The 13,331-nt window shown below is 38.0% G+C and overlaps 1 pseudogene across 1 annotated transcript; it reads right to left on the bottom strand.

The window, feature by feature from the left end:
* Positions 1-165: 165 nt before the first annotated feature.
* Positions 166-12,849, bottom strand: LOC310633362 (annotated as a pseudogene). Its single transcript has 5 exons — positions 12,843-12,849; positions 4,301-5,224; positions 3,492-3,600; positions 767-1,533; positions 166-197 (listed from the first exon to the last, which is right to left on the bottom strand). The product of its transcript is annotated as an uncharacterized misc_RNA (transcript).
* Positions 12,850-13,331: the final 482 nt, after the last annotated feature.

Consider the following 13,331-nt stretch of genomic DNA (forward strand, 5'->3'; position numbering starts at 1 on the left):
CGCTAAAGCTATTGTTTAAGACATATATATATATATGACTGAATGTTAACCAATAAAGAAGACAGCTGCTCAAGATTCGTGTGAGTCTCATTTCATACTACACGTGGCACCCGGAACAGGGACCCAATACTTTGTCCGGCAAGGACTTGGTGCACCGTCAACCCTCTATTCGGGTTTCTGTAAGTATGGGGTCTTCACTTGGAAATATGGAAATATTAAAGAGGCAGAAAAGGATGCCTAGTTTTTCTTAATTGCCCCAAGTCTCCCTCCCTCAAGCAGAAACCAGCTCTGTAGAAATGCAGATGTAAATAATCCAGGAAGGTTGGAGGCCCCAGCTAGAAGTTTAGGAAGACAAAGACACCTAAAATCTACATACCCCACCCAAACTCTAAGACAGAACATAATAGGATTAACCCAGAGATGCCAAAGGGCACACTCAGACTGAGGTCAAAGTTCATTCCACAGGAACAACTCCAAATAAAAGTCTCCAGAAGGTATAAAAACCCACTCCCTACACGTGCTCTCTCTCTTTTCTTCCAGAGCCATATTCCTGTCTGGCTCTCCTCCTCAATAAACTTCAACCTTCTTCCTAAAGCAATTGCCATGTTGTTCATTCCCGGCTTGGATTGAACCATGATGACGACTTTTCTTTCAACACTACTCATGACTGTTACATAATATTTTTCTCCTTGTTTTTGTTCTCTTCCACATAACTATTGATTGGCTCTGATGTGGCCTTGTTAGGTGGGTTAAAAATGCAACTTACATTTCAGAATGTGTTTTCTCAGTTCTACTAGCACATCACGGTTCCTCAGACTGTATATCAAGGGATTCAGCATGGGAGTCACAATGTCACAAAACAAAGAGGCCACCTTATCCTGTTCTGGTGTTCGGTAAGATCTGGGTCTCATATACTTAAAGCTTGCTGCCCCATAGAAGAGCCCCACCACACAGAGGTGAGAGAGACAAGTGCCAAATGCTTTATGCCTTCCTTCCACTGATTGCATTCCCAGGACTGTCAAAAGAATAGCGATGTAGGAAGCCAGGATGATGGAGAAGGGACCAAAGAGTAATATACTGCCAGTTAGGAACAACCAATTTTCATAGTTGGATGTTTCAGAACAAGATAATTTCAGCAGAGCTTGGACTGTGCAGAAGAACTGATTCACTCGATTAGACTCACAGAAAGGCAGCTGGAGCACACAAAAGGGTGCATGAGTGAATGAAAAACAGCCCCAAACCAGACTCCACCTGACATGGTCACACAAACCCTTCTGTTCATGAGAACTGGATAGTGCAAAGGTTTGCAGATGGCCACATACCTGTCATAAGACATGACAGTCAGTAGGAGGCACTCTGCTCCTCCCATCATGTGGGTGAAAAAAATCTGAGTCCCACATCCAGCCAAAGAAATTGTATTGCCCTTGTTCCAAAAATCCATGGACATTTTGGGGACAATGCTAGACGTCTGGCAGATGTCTATGAACGAGAGCTGGCTGAGGAAAAAGTGCATAGGGGCCCTGGAATATGAACCTGTGATGATTACAAAAAAGAAAAGACTGTTTCCCAGTAAAGCAACAAAAAAACCAATAGAATCACCCCAAAGAAAACTGTGTGTGTCACCGTGTGACTCAGAAGTCCAAGAAGAATGAATTCAGTCCACAAAGTTCTGTTCATTATTTCTATTACGGGTTCTCCTGAAAACATAACAGCAAATATTGGAAGTAAAGCTAGAAACCTAGTGGTTGAGATGAAAACCAAAATCAAAGCTGGTAATAGTTGGATAGGAATCACACACACACACACACACACACACACACATGAACACACACAGAGTTCACACACCTGCTGTCAGAACTTCTTTGAATCCTTTGCTGAGGTATCTTCCACTAAGAAATACGTTTTAAAAAAACAGTTCTTCAGTATTAGGAAAAAAATACCTTGGCTTTAAATTCTACCCATTTCTTGAGAGAAAATTGCAGAGCTGAAGAGATGCTCTTTCATTATTGATGAATGCAATGAAAGATGTAGGTTTGTCTTCTGGAAATGCACAGAAGACATTTTGTTCCACAGAACTCCAATTATTAATTCTCAGCATCAGGTTTGTGTTTCATGTCCACACTGGCTTTCTTACCTCTGAATTTAATCATCCACCTTTCTATTATAATCTTTTCCCTGAAGAAATTGGGGCTAAAAGGATGTCTGATGATTATGAGAAATTCAAATATTCTTCACAACAACCCAATCCCAATCCCAAACCTATCATTACCTGCTAGGTAGTATATACTACTTTAGTGCATGATTTTCAGGGTTTCTCCTGGTGCTTCATTTTTAGCTGCACTCATACAATAAAATAACTTTCCTCTGTGAAGTAACTTCTATTATATTGAACAAGCTATGGCAAGTAAGTGTTTTGTTTTGAAAGAATGGCTGATTAATTATTGCCTCAGGCTCACACCTCCAGGACGAGAAAAAATCTTCCAAGGTATCAAACTTTGGGGACTTTACTCACTATTCCCGAGGCTTTAATTTGGGACTCGCTAAAGCGAGTAATTGCCCATGAGATGTTGAGAAGTACAGTGACAATGAACTACAGATAGTCCTTGACGTATAAATATAGTTGAACCCAAAATTTCCACTGCTAAGCAAGGCAGTTGTAAAGTGAGTTTTGCCCCACTATATGACCTTTTTTTGCCACCGTCATTAAGCAAATCACTGCAGTTGTTAAGTGTAATCATGCAGTCGTTGAGGGATGATTTTGCTTGTCAGAAGCCAGCTTGGGGGGGTGGGGTGCAAAATGGTGATCACATGACCCTGGAACAGTGCACCCATGATAAATTCACCACGCACCCAAATTTTGATCACATGACCGTGGGAATGCTGCAACAATCATAAGTATGAAAACTGGTCATAAATCACTTTTTCCAAAGACGTAACTTCGACCAGTCACTAACTGAATGGCTGTAAGTAGAGGACTAAGTGTACAGCAAACCATCACCTTTGTTGATTAGACTGGAAAGGGTCATATCTAATATTCCAGGCATTCTGACTCCAATCTCCTGCACCAACAGCCCATTTCAAAGAGGTTAATTGATTAATTTATTGATTTGCATGACGGGAACATAAACAATAATCGGTAAAATAACTCAGACATCATAGCGCTATAGATGGGATTGCAACTGATTTATCATTCCCATTATTTTTTTATTTATTCAAATTACATCCTGCCCATCTGGCAGTTGGAGGCAACTGAATGGCTTACAGTATGATGAAACACTGAGATATAAAAACAGTTATAAACATTGAAAGAGATTAAAATGGCAGAAGAGTCTAAAAGAGCAAGGGTTTGGAATGGAGCGATGGTGGTACCTTCTCTGTCATCGCACTGGCCACCTCCGGCCTAGACCTTCTCCCTCAGGGCCTCATACCTGATGGAAGAACCAGGTTTTAAGGCTCTTCCTGAGGGCCAGGAGGGTGAGGAAAGATCTCACCTCTGGTTGCAAGATGGTCCAGAGGGCGGGAGCCCTGGCAGAAAAGGCTTTTCTCCTGGACCCCAGCAGCTGAAATTCTTTGGCCGATGGGCTCCGCAGTAGGCCTGTTCTGCCAGAACGAGTGCGGCAGGCCAGTCCCATTGGGGTGAGGCAGCTCTTCAGGTAACCTGGACGCCTACCGCAATCCATTCTAACAAAGCCATTTTGACCCAGTTTTTAGAATTTTGGATGTGTCTTTTTTAAATAAAAAAAAATCAAACATAGGTCCTAGTTTTTATTTTGTTCCATTTTCTTTCTTGACTTTCTAGCTAAAGTCTCTGAGGAAATCAGTCCCTCTAACTATCTTCTTAGGAAGAAACTGATCTGCTCTGTAGCAATTATAAGGTTATAATATTTACTTTCACACAATAGAACATTTTACCTTTAAAATGTTGGGGTGCCTTTGAATCAGTATTGATTCTTGGTGAATGCCTGGAAAAGTCACAGAAGTTTTGTTGGCAATATTTTCAGTATCAGGACTGGCCCAATGTCACCCAGCTGGCTTCATGCCGAAAATGGAACTAGAACTCACACTCTTCCAGCGAACATGAACATACAAGTGAATATTATAGAAATGTGCTAGAAGGTCTGTCTGGAAAATTATTTTCTTATGTCTAGCCCAATATATAGATAGACAAATGGAGTGTCCTTGTGAGCTGGGGAATCATTCATGTATTCTGCATAAATTATAGCATGGTTATAAAATAGTCCTCTTGTTTACATTTCCTCTGTTAATAAATAATATACATGTTCATTTATTGAATGCAAACCCATTTGCACAGAGCTCCTTTGACCTCTTTATTTCTTAGAGAGTAAATACATGGGTTCAAAAGAGCAGATACCACGTTTTAAAAGAGAGAAAACTTCTTGTCTCTTTCCGGCTTATAGCTGGAAGCTGGGCGCATGTACATGAACATTGCAGCACCATAGAAGAGAGTCACCACTGTGATGTGTGAGGTGCAAGTGGAGAAAGCTTTGAATTTCCTTTCTGCGGAGCGGATCTTCAGGATAGCACCCAGGATGAACATGTAAGAGGTCACAATCAAAGAAAGTGGGGTCATGAGCAAGATCACGCCCAACACAAAGTCCACCACCTCATTAACATGTGTGTCAGCACAAGCTAATTCCAAGATAGCTGGCACTTCACAAAAGAAGTGGTTGATCTCATTTGGGCCACAGTAAGGCAAGTGCATAGTGAAGCCAGTGTGCATCGTGGCAAAGAGGAAGCCACAGGCCCAGGATCCGGCTACCATCTTAACACAAATTGACTTACTCATCAGGTTAGTGTAGTGTAACGGGCGGCAGATGGCTATGTATCGATCATAAGCCATCACGGCATAGAGAACACATTCAGTTATCCCCAAAGACAGGAAGATGTACATTTGGGCAGTACAGCCTGCAAAGGAGATGTTTTTTCTTTTTGAAAGGAGATGTATTAACATCTGCGGCATTGTGGTTGAACTGTAGCTGATGTCCAAGAAGGAGAGGTTGGCCAAGAAGAAGTACATGGGTGTGTGGAGACGAGAGTCTACTCTAATGAGGATGATAATGAGACCGTTGCCCAATCATCAGATACAGGATGAAGAAGGTAGCAAAAAGGAATCGTTGCGTTTGCGGCTTGGTTGAGAAACCCAGAAGGATGAATTCAGACACAGAACTTTTATTTTCCCATAGGAGATTTTTGCCATGTTCACCTAAGATAAAAAAGAAGTGAGCTTATTATTATTTTTTTAAAAAAAAGCGGAATTCAGGAGTGCTATTTTTACAAATGATTGTGAGCAAAATAGAGAAAACTGGTGCCACTGAATAGTGAAGTTTGTGTAGAGACATAGGTGCTGTGCAAAAAAGTTTGTGTGAAGACATAGGTGCCTGTCTGCCTATTCCCATTCAGTTTGATGAAAGATAAATCAAATGGAAAAAGAAATCTGGAGAAATTTAGCTATAAGAAGGTGCAGCATATATATCATCATTCAGGCAAGTGGTTTCCCACATTTGCATTTAACTGTAAAGGAAGACATTCCTTCAAGTGAAACAACCCCTTTGCTGTTTATTAAAAGAAAATGCCCTCGAGTATTTAAAAGTTATTTCATGAAAGAATGAAGATACTTAGCCAGTGAATGCCATAGATTGAACATGCTGTTCTAAAGGTTCTTAATATTTGAAAAGCTGTAAAAAATTTCCAAAAGTGATTAAGAAATAAGGCTTAGTGGAACATTATGTCCATATAGGCTACATTACATTACATTACATTACATTGCCGGTTGAGCTCAACCGGCAATGTAATGGCGCCCAACCTTCGCTCCTTCCGATGCGATCTGAAGACTTATTTGTTCGAACAAGCCGGCCTGGCCTGATGGGGGATGGGTTGGGATTTTATTGTTGTTTTAAATGTATTTTAACCTATTGTTAGAACTTGGGCATCTCGTTTAATTCTTTCTTAACTTCTGTATTTTTGTATTTTTATATGTTTGTCCTGTTCACCGCCCTGAGTCCTTTGGGAGAAGGGCGGTATACAAATAAAATTATTATTATTATTATTATTATTATTATTATTATTATTATTATTGTTAGAGATTAAACTTGATTTGGGTGACAATATTATATAATGGAGTAAAAGCACCTTTAAGGAGTTAAACGGCCTAAGGGTGTGGCTGTAATTATTCCACATAAAAGAGAGTTAGATGTTACACATTGTTGTTCTTGTATATGTGTTTGATGTTAGTGTTTGGATACCTCTTGTTCTCTTGTTTGCTAACTTGATATTTATTCTCTCAAGAATCAACTGCTTGCTACAGTGTATATTGTTTTTGATATTGGTAAGCAGCTTTTGTATTTTGATACTATGTTTTTATGGACTGACTTTTATGTGCATGATACTGGATTGATATTTGGACTATTTCTTACTGTGTTTCTTTTTGTTGTCTGAGTAAAAATAAGTTATAAAACTCGTGTTAGTGCATTACTGTTTGCCTAAAAGTCCCAGTACAACTTCCACTGTGTATTAATAATACTCTGTTAAACAAACCATTTTTTCAACAACATATTCTAACAATGGTTATGGGCCCAGATCCAGTGTGGTGCTGAGGACAGGCACAGTATTGTATTTATATTTCCTAACTGAGTTTTTAAATTCAGACAATGGCACAAGGACTATTCAATCCATTCTGCATTACCCGGCTTAATGGGTCAAACTACGTATCCTGGTCTACACAATGTAGTTTGCTATTACAAAATCAAGGTCTTTGGAAAATAGTCCATAATCCTCCTGATGTAACTGCCTGGGATCCAACTAATGAAGAAGATAACAAGAAGATTGTAGACTTCAATAAAGACAATGATAAGGCTTTATCTATCATTGGGCTAACATTAGGAGACCAACAGCTAGTCCATGTGCGTGGAGAAGAATCTGCTGCTAAATGTTGGGCTAAGTTGAAAAAGATTTTTGTTCGGGACAGTGTTGGTGCTCATATAAATCTTACCAGAAAGCTATTTAGAGCTAGACTGGAAAAGAATGGCGATATGTTAGCTCACCTTAACTTTATAAAAGCAACTTTGTTGGAACTGCAAGAAAAAGAACTTATTTTCTCAGAGCTTCACCAGGTTTACATCATTTTATCATCATTGGATGAGAGCTACGATGCCTTTGTATCGTCCTTGGAGGTTTTGTCCAAAGAAGACCTAACTGTTTCTTCAATAACTGGAAGGTTGTTGGAAGAATCAAGATGTCGTATGGAGAGAAAACAGTTGAGAGAGCCATTGCAACAAGAAATAAAGAAGACTGAATCTGCTTATATTTTAAGGAAATGCTTTAATTGTGGGTTAAAGGGACATATTGCTAAGTTTTGTCAGAATAGTAATTGTCAGAGAAAGGAAAGCCATAGAAAGAATAAAAAGCTGATTAATGTAGCTGTAGCTAATAGAACTACTAATAACCACAATTGGTGGGTGGTAGATAGTGGAGCTACACACTGTATTTCAAGAATAAAAAGGGATTTTGAGAATATAAGGTCTAGTAAAAAATATATTTCTATGGCTAATGGCTGGAGAGTCAAGGTCTCTGGAGAGGGTAAGGTTTACTGTTCATTTTTAAAACAAAATTTGGAAATGCTATATGTTCCCAGATGTGATTATAATTTATTATCAGTTAAGGCATTATTGGAAGCAGGTTTTAAAGTTACTTTCCAAGGGGAGGAATGTCTTATTCAAAAGAATGAAGTGAACTTAATAGCTAATATGAAAGATGGTTTGTTTGTAATTAGCAATGATCCTATAATAATGGCTACTACTTGTACAAATCAAAAACCACATGATGAATGTATTCATTTATTACATAGAAGATTGGGTTATGTGAATTTTAATACACTAAAAAGAACTGTAGCTTTGTCTAATGGGTTTAAGTTAAAGGCTTGTAAGAAATATCTACAGTGTAACGTATGTGGTAGAGAAAAGAGCAGGGCAGCACCAGCTAATAGGTTAGATGGATTTAAAACCACAACTCCATTAGAACTGGTATTTATGGATTTGATAGGTCCTATGAAACCCAGTTTAGGGGGTGCTTGCTACATATTAAATATTCTAGACCATTATAGCAGATATGGGTTCTGTTATCTCCTTACGTCAAAAACTGAAACTATACAAACAATATCTAATTGGCTCAAGTTTGTACAAAGGAAAACTCAGTTAAATGTAAAAACCATAATAACAGACAATGGAACTGAGTTTGTTAATAAACAGTTCAATGAGCTGTTAGTTTCAGAGGGAATAGAGCATAGACGTACAGCTCCTTATAGACCTCAGCATAATGCATTTGTTGAACGGAGGGGCCAAACATTGCAAGCTATGATTAGATCTATGATTGAAGATTCTGGTTTACCTGATAGCTTATGGGGAGAAGCAGCAAAATGTGCTAATCATATTTTAAACAATGTGGTTAGTTCAGCTACAGGTAAAATTCCTTATACCTTATGGTATAAGAGAAAACCAAATCTTAGTTATATTCACACATTTGGGACACCTGCTTGGGTACATATTCCAAGTTCAATAAGAAATAAAGGAGAACATAGAGCTAAACAATTATTTTTTGTTGGCTATGAGTTAAACCATAAGTCTTATCGGTTTTGGGAGAAAGGTACTAAAAACATTTATTGTAGTTCTAGCGCTGTTTTTCAAGAACAGTCAGGCTGGGAAAGGGTAGAAGATATTGTATATATTCCTCAACAAGATTTAACTAACTCTTCAAATGAAAGTGATAAAGAAGAGGAGGAACCTGCTAGAGAGATCAAACAAGAACCACTGATAGGGGAGACAGGAGAGGAAGAAGATAATAATGTAAATGTACCTATAAGTCCAATAATTCTCAGAAGGTCTAACAGGAAAAGACGACAGCCTGATCGTTTTGAGGCAGGTTTAATTTGTCAAATAGACATTGAACCTTCTAATGTTGAAGAAATAAAAATGTATCCTGAGAATGAAAGAAAGAATTGGAAAGTAGCTATGGATAAAGAAATAAAGTCTTTGCAAGATCTTAATGTTTATCAAGAGGTTAAAATACCTAAAACAGAAAAGTTAATTGGATGTAAATGGGTTTTTAAACTGAAAGAAAGTGTTACAGGAGAGGTAATACATAAAGCAAGATTAGTTGCTCAAGGATTTGCACAGAATAATAGTGATTATGATGTAGTATTTTCCCCAACGTTAAGAGCTTCCACTCTTAGGGCTGCTTTAGTTTGGGCAGCAAATAAGAATTATAGTATAAAACATGTAGATATTGAAACTGCTTATTTGCATGCAACATTAAACCATGATATATATATGAAAGTTCCATCAGGAATAGAAAGTAAGGTAGGGTACTGTTGGAAACTGAATAAGAGTTTGTATGGTTTAAAACAGTCAGGTTATGAGTGGAATAGATGTTTAGTAAAAGAGTTAAATAGTTTGGGATTTAAAGCTAGTATTGCAGATCCTTGTTTATTTATAAAACAGCAAAATAGTGAATTATCATTGTTATTATTATTCACTGATGATATTGCTATTATAGCAAAAGATGAAACAGAAACTGAAAGAATAATTTCAGGGTTAAAAAGAAAATTTAGAGTAAAAGATCTAGGAGCTATTAGTCATTATCTAGGACTGGATATTGTCAGGACTAGTAAAGGATTTAAACTGTCTCAAGCTAAGAAAATTAATGGTTTGCTGAAACGTTATAATATGGAAAACTGTAAACCAGTAAAAACACCTATGGTTCAAGGTTTTGAGAGTTCAGCAGATAACAGCAATGTCTTTGATAAAAAGATATATCAATCATTAATAGGCAGCTTGATGTATTTATGTAACTGGTCAAGACCTGACATAGCATTTACAGTTAATCATTTAGCTAGATATTGTGAGAATCCTACAACCAGATGTTGGCAAGGTGCGAAAAGAGTTTTAAGATATTTGAAACACACCATACATTATTCTCTATATCTAGAGCCAACAAAGGAATTAGAACTAAAAGCATTTGCAGATGCTAGTTTTGCATCTGATACTGTAACCAGAAAATCCACTTCAGGATTGGTTGTATTATTGGGAAACGCTTTAGTAGGATGGAGGTCTAACAGACAGAAGCATATAAGTTTATCAACAACTGAATCTGAATTTTCTTGTCTATCTTTATTATGTACTGAGCTATTGGTATGGAAACAATTATTGTTTGATATGGGTTTAAATTGTAATGAACCAATAAAAGTGTATGAAGACAATCAAGCAGCTATAAAATTAGCAACTAATGCTGCAGTGAAAACTAGATCAAAACATACGGATCTACGGTATCTAAATGTCAGACAATGTGTTAAAGATAATTTGATTAAACTGGAATATTGTGCAACTGAAGATAATATTGCTGACCAGTTTACTAAAGCTCAGGGTGCTATAAAGCATAAATCTGTTTGTGATATGTGTAATTTGAGATTGTAAAAATATATGTATAATATGCCACCCAAAAGGGGAGATTGTTAGAGATTAAACTTGATTTGGGTGACAATATTATATAATGGAGTAAAAGCACCTTTAAGGAGTTAAACGGCCTAAGGGTGTGGCTGTAATTATTCCACATAAAAGAGAGTTAGATGTTACACATTGTTGTTCTTGTATATGTGTTTGATGTTAGTGTTTGGATACCTCTTGTTCTCTTGTTTGCTAACTTGATATTTATTCTCTCAAGAATCAACTGCTTGCTACAGTGTATATTGTTTTTGATATTGGTAAGCAGCTTTTGTATTTTGATACTATGTTTTTATGGACTGACTTTTATGTGCATGATACTGGATTGATATTTGGACTATTTCTTACTGTGTTTCTTTTTGTTGTCTGAGTAAAAATAAGTTATAAAACTCGTGTTAGTGCATTACTGTTTGCCTAAAAGTCCCAGTACAACTTCCACTGTGTATTAATAATACTCTGTTAAACAAACCATTTTTTCAACAACATATTCTAACAATTATTATTATTATTATTATTATTATTATTATTATTATTATTATTATTATTATTATTATTACAACTATGAGCTTAATTCGGGTCTGGATGGGGAGGAACAGACTTCAACTCAACCCCTACAAGACTGAGTGGCTTTGCATACCTTCATCCCGGGTCAATTCGGATATTCCATCTCTTTCTATGGGGGGTGAATTATTACCCCCCGTAGATAGGGCTCGCAACTTGGGAGTCCTCCTAGATTCACGGCTCACCTTGGAAGATCACATAGTGGCTGTGACTAGGGGGGCTTTCGCCCAGGTTCGCCTGGTGCGCCAGTTGCGGCCCTATCTAGGCCGGGATGATTTATGCACGGTCACTCATGCGCTCGTGACCTCTCGTCTAGACTACTGCAACGCTCTCTACAATGGGCTGCCCTTAAGGACCACCCGGAGGCTCCAACTGGTACAGAATGCAGCCGCGAGAGTTGTGTTGGGAGTCTCCCGATACTCCCATGTTACACCTCTGCTCCGTGAGCTGCATTGGTTACCAGTTGTCTTCCGGGTGAGATTCAAGGTACTAGTAATGGTGTTTAAAGCCCTACATGGCAGGGGTCCGGAGTACCTTAGGGAACACCTGCTGCCGGCATCAACTTCCCTTCGCCCTGTGCGTTCCCACAGAGAGGGCCTCCTCAGGGTGACACTGATCAGAGAATGTCGATTGGTGGCCCCCAGGGGGAGATCCTTCTCTGTGGGCGCTCCGGAGCTATGGAATCAGCTTCCGGTTGAGCTCCGGATGGCGCCCGATCTTCGCTCCTTTCGCTGCGATCTCAAAACATACTTGTTCGAACAAGCCGGCCTGGCCTGATGAGGGATTGGGGGGGTTTTTCATTGTAATTTTATTGGGGTTTTAATATGTATTGATTGTTTTTTAGTGGGCATGTATTTAATCATTTTTTAACTTTTGTAATTCTGTATTTTTATTCTTGCCCTGTTCACCGCCCTGAGTCCTTCGGGAGAAGGGCGGTATAGAAATATTATTAAATTAAATTAAATTAAATTAAATTAAATTGTTGTCCTTCAACTCCTAGCTGCTGTGCAAAAACCTCAGTTCTGGCAGTCTGCTTATGAGACAGCTGTCTGGAGTACATGTGAGCAATCTCACAATTTCTCCTTTCTCCGGAGAGATTTTGCCAGCCAAGATGCATCATCTGGCCACCAATTCCACTGTAATGTTCCTTCAGTGATATCTAGTTTACCGTGTCCTCAGCTTTCTAGAATGCATTTCTCAGGAGAACTTTGTGTTATTTAAACGTATGGTTCACCCCCATTCTAAGATATCTATGTAAAACAGTCATAAACTTGCATAAATGTACCCCAGCTGAAAGAAAATAGCCTCTTGAGAAACATAGTAATACAATAGTTCAATTCTATTTTCATACTCAAATAATCACCATATTTTTGCCCCTCAATTAATTTAAAAAGCAAGCTTGTTAGATCATGAATCATATATTTCCCAGTCAACCTCTGAAGTATTTGACCACATAAAAGAGTTGGCAACTAGCATTTATGATCCGAAGGCATAAAAGAAGAAATATTAGAATAACATGGGAGTTGAAGAACAGAACAAAGTAACATAGCAAGACTTCTACATTTTTACTTTATTCTTGTTGGGTTTCCTTAGTTTTTAATATTTTGTTTTGTATTATTGGCTTTAACTATGTACACTACTCAGTGCTGCTTACTGAAGAAGAGCAGCCATAAAAATTAAATGTTGCAGAAACTGAATTAATTGGGCTTAGATTATTCTAAGCAAGGTCAATGGGGGAAGCTGAATTCGCTTAAGAACCATGTGACTTACTTGACATCTGCAGTGATTCGCTTAACCCCTGGACTGAGGGGTTTTAAATTTAAAATTTTAAACTCTTTTGGGGCTATTAATTTTATTTTATTTTAATTTGTACATTGCACTGTTTTAATTTGCCCTGTAAACTGCCCTGAATCCCTCGGGAAAAGGGTGGTATATAAATCGAAAGAAACAAACAAACAAACAACCATGGCAAAAAAATAATAATACCGGTAGTAAAATTGGGCCCACCTCCTTTAACAACTGCGTTGCTCAGCAATGGAAATTCTGGTCCCCATCGTGGTTGTAAGCTGAGGACTACCTCTATATTTGACGAATAACATAAAGACTAAAAATTATTATTTGTTTGTGAATATTTACTTCAACTATTTGAATTTTTTATTTAATTGATGGCCTCCTAGAAGAGCCAATATAGCATAGACACTAAGGCAACAGGAGACATTAAGGCAACAGGAGACTGTGAGTTCTTGTCCTGCCTTAGGC

Source organism: Vipera ursinii (assembly GCF_947247035.1).
Source record: "Vipera ursinii genome assembly, chromosome: 2".
NCBI classification, from domain to species: Eukaryota; Metazoa; Chordata; class Lepidosauria; order Squamata; family Viperidae; genus Vipera; species Vipera ursinii.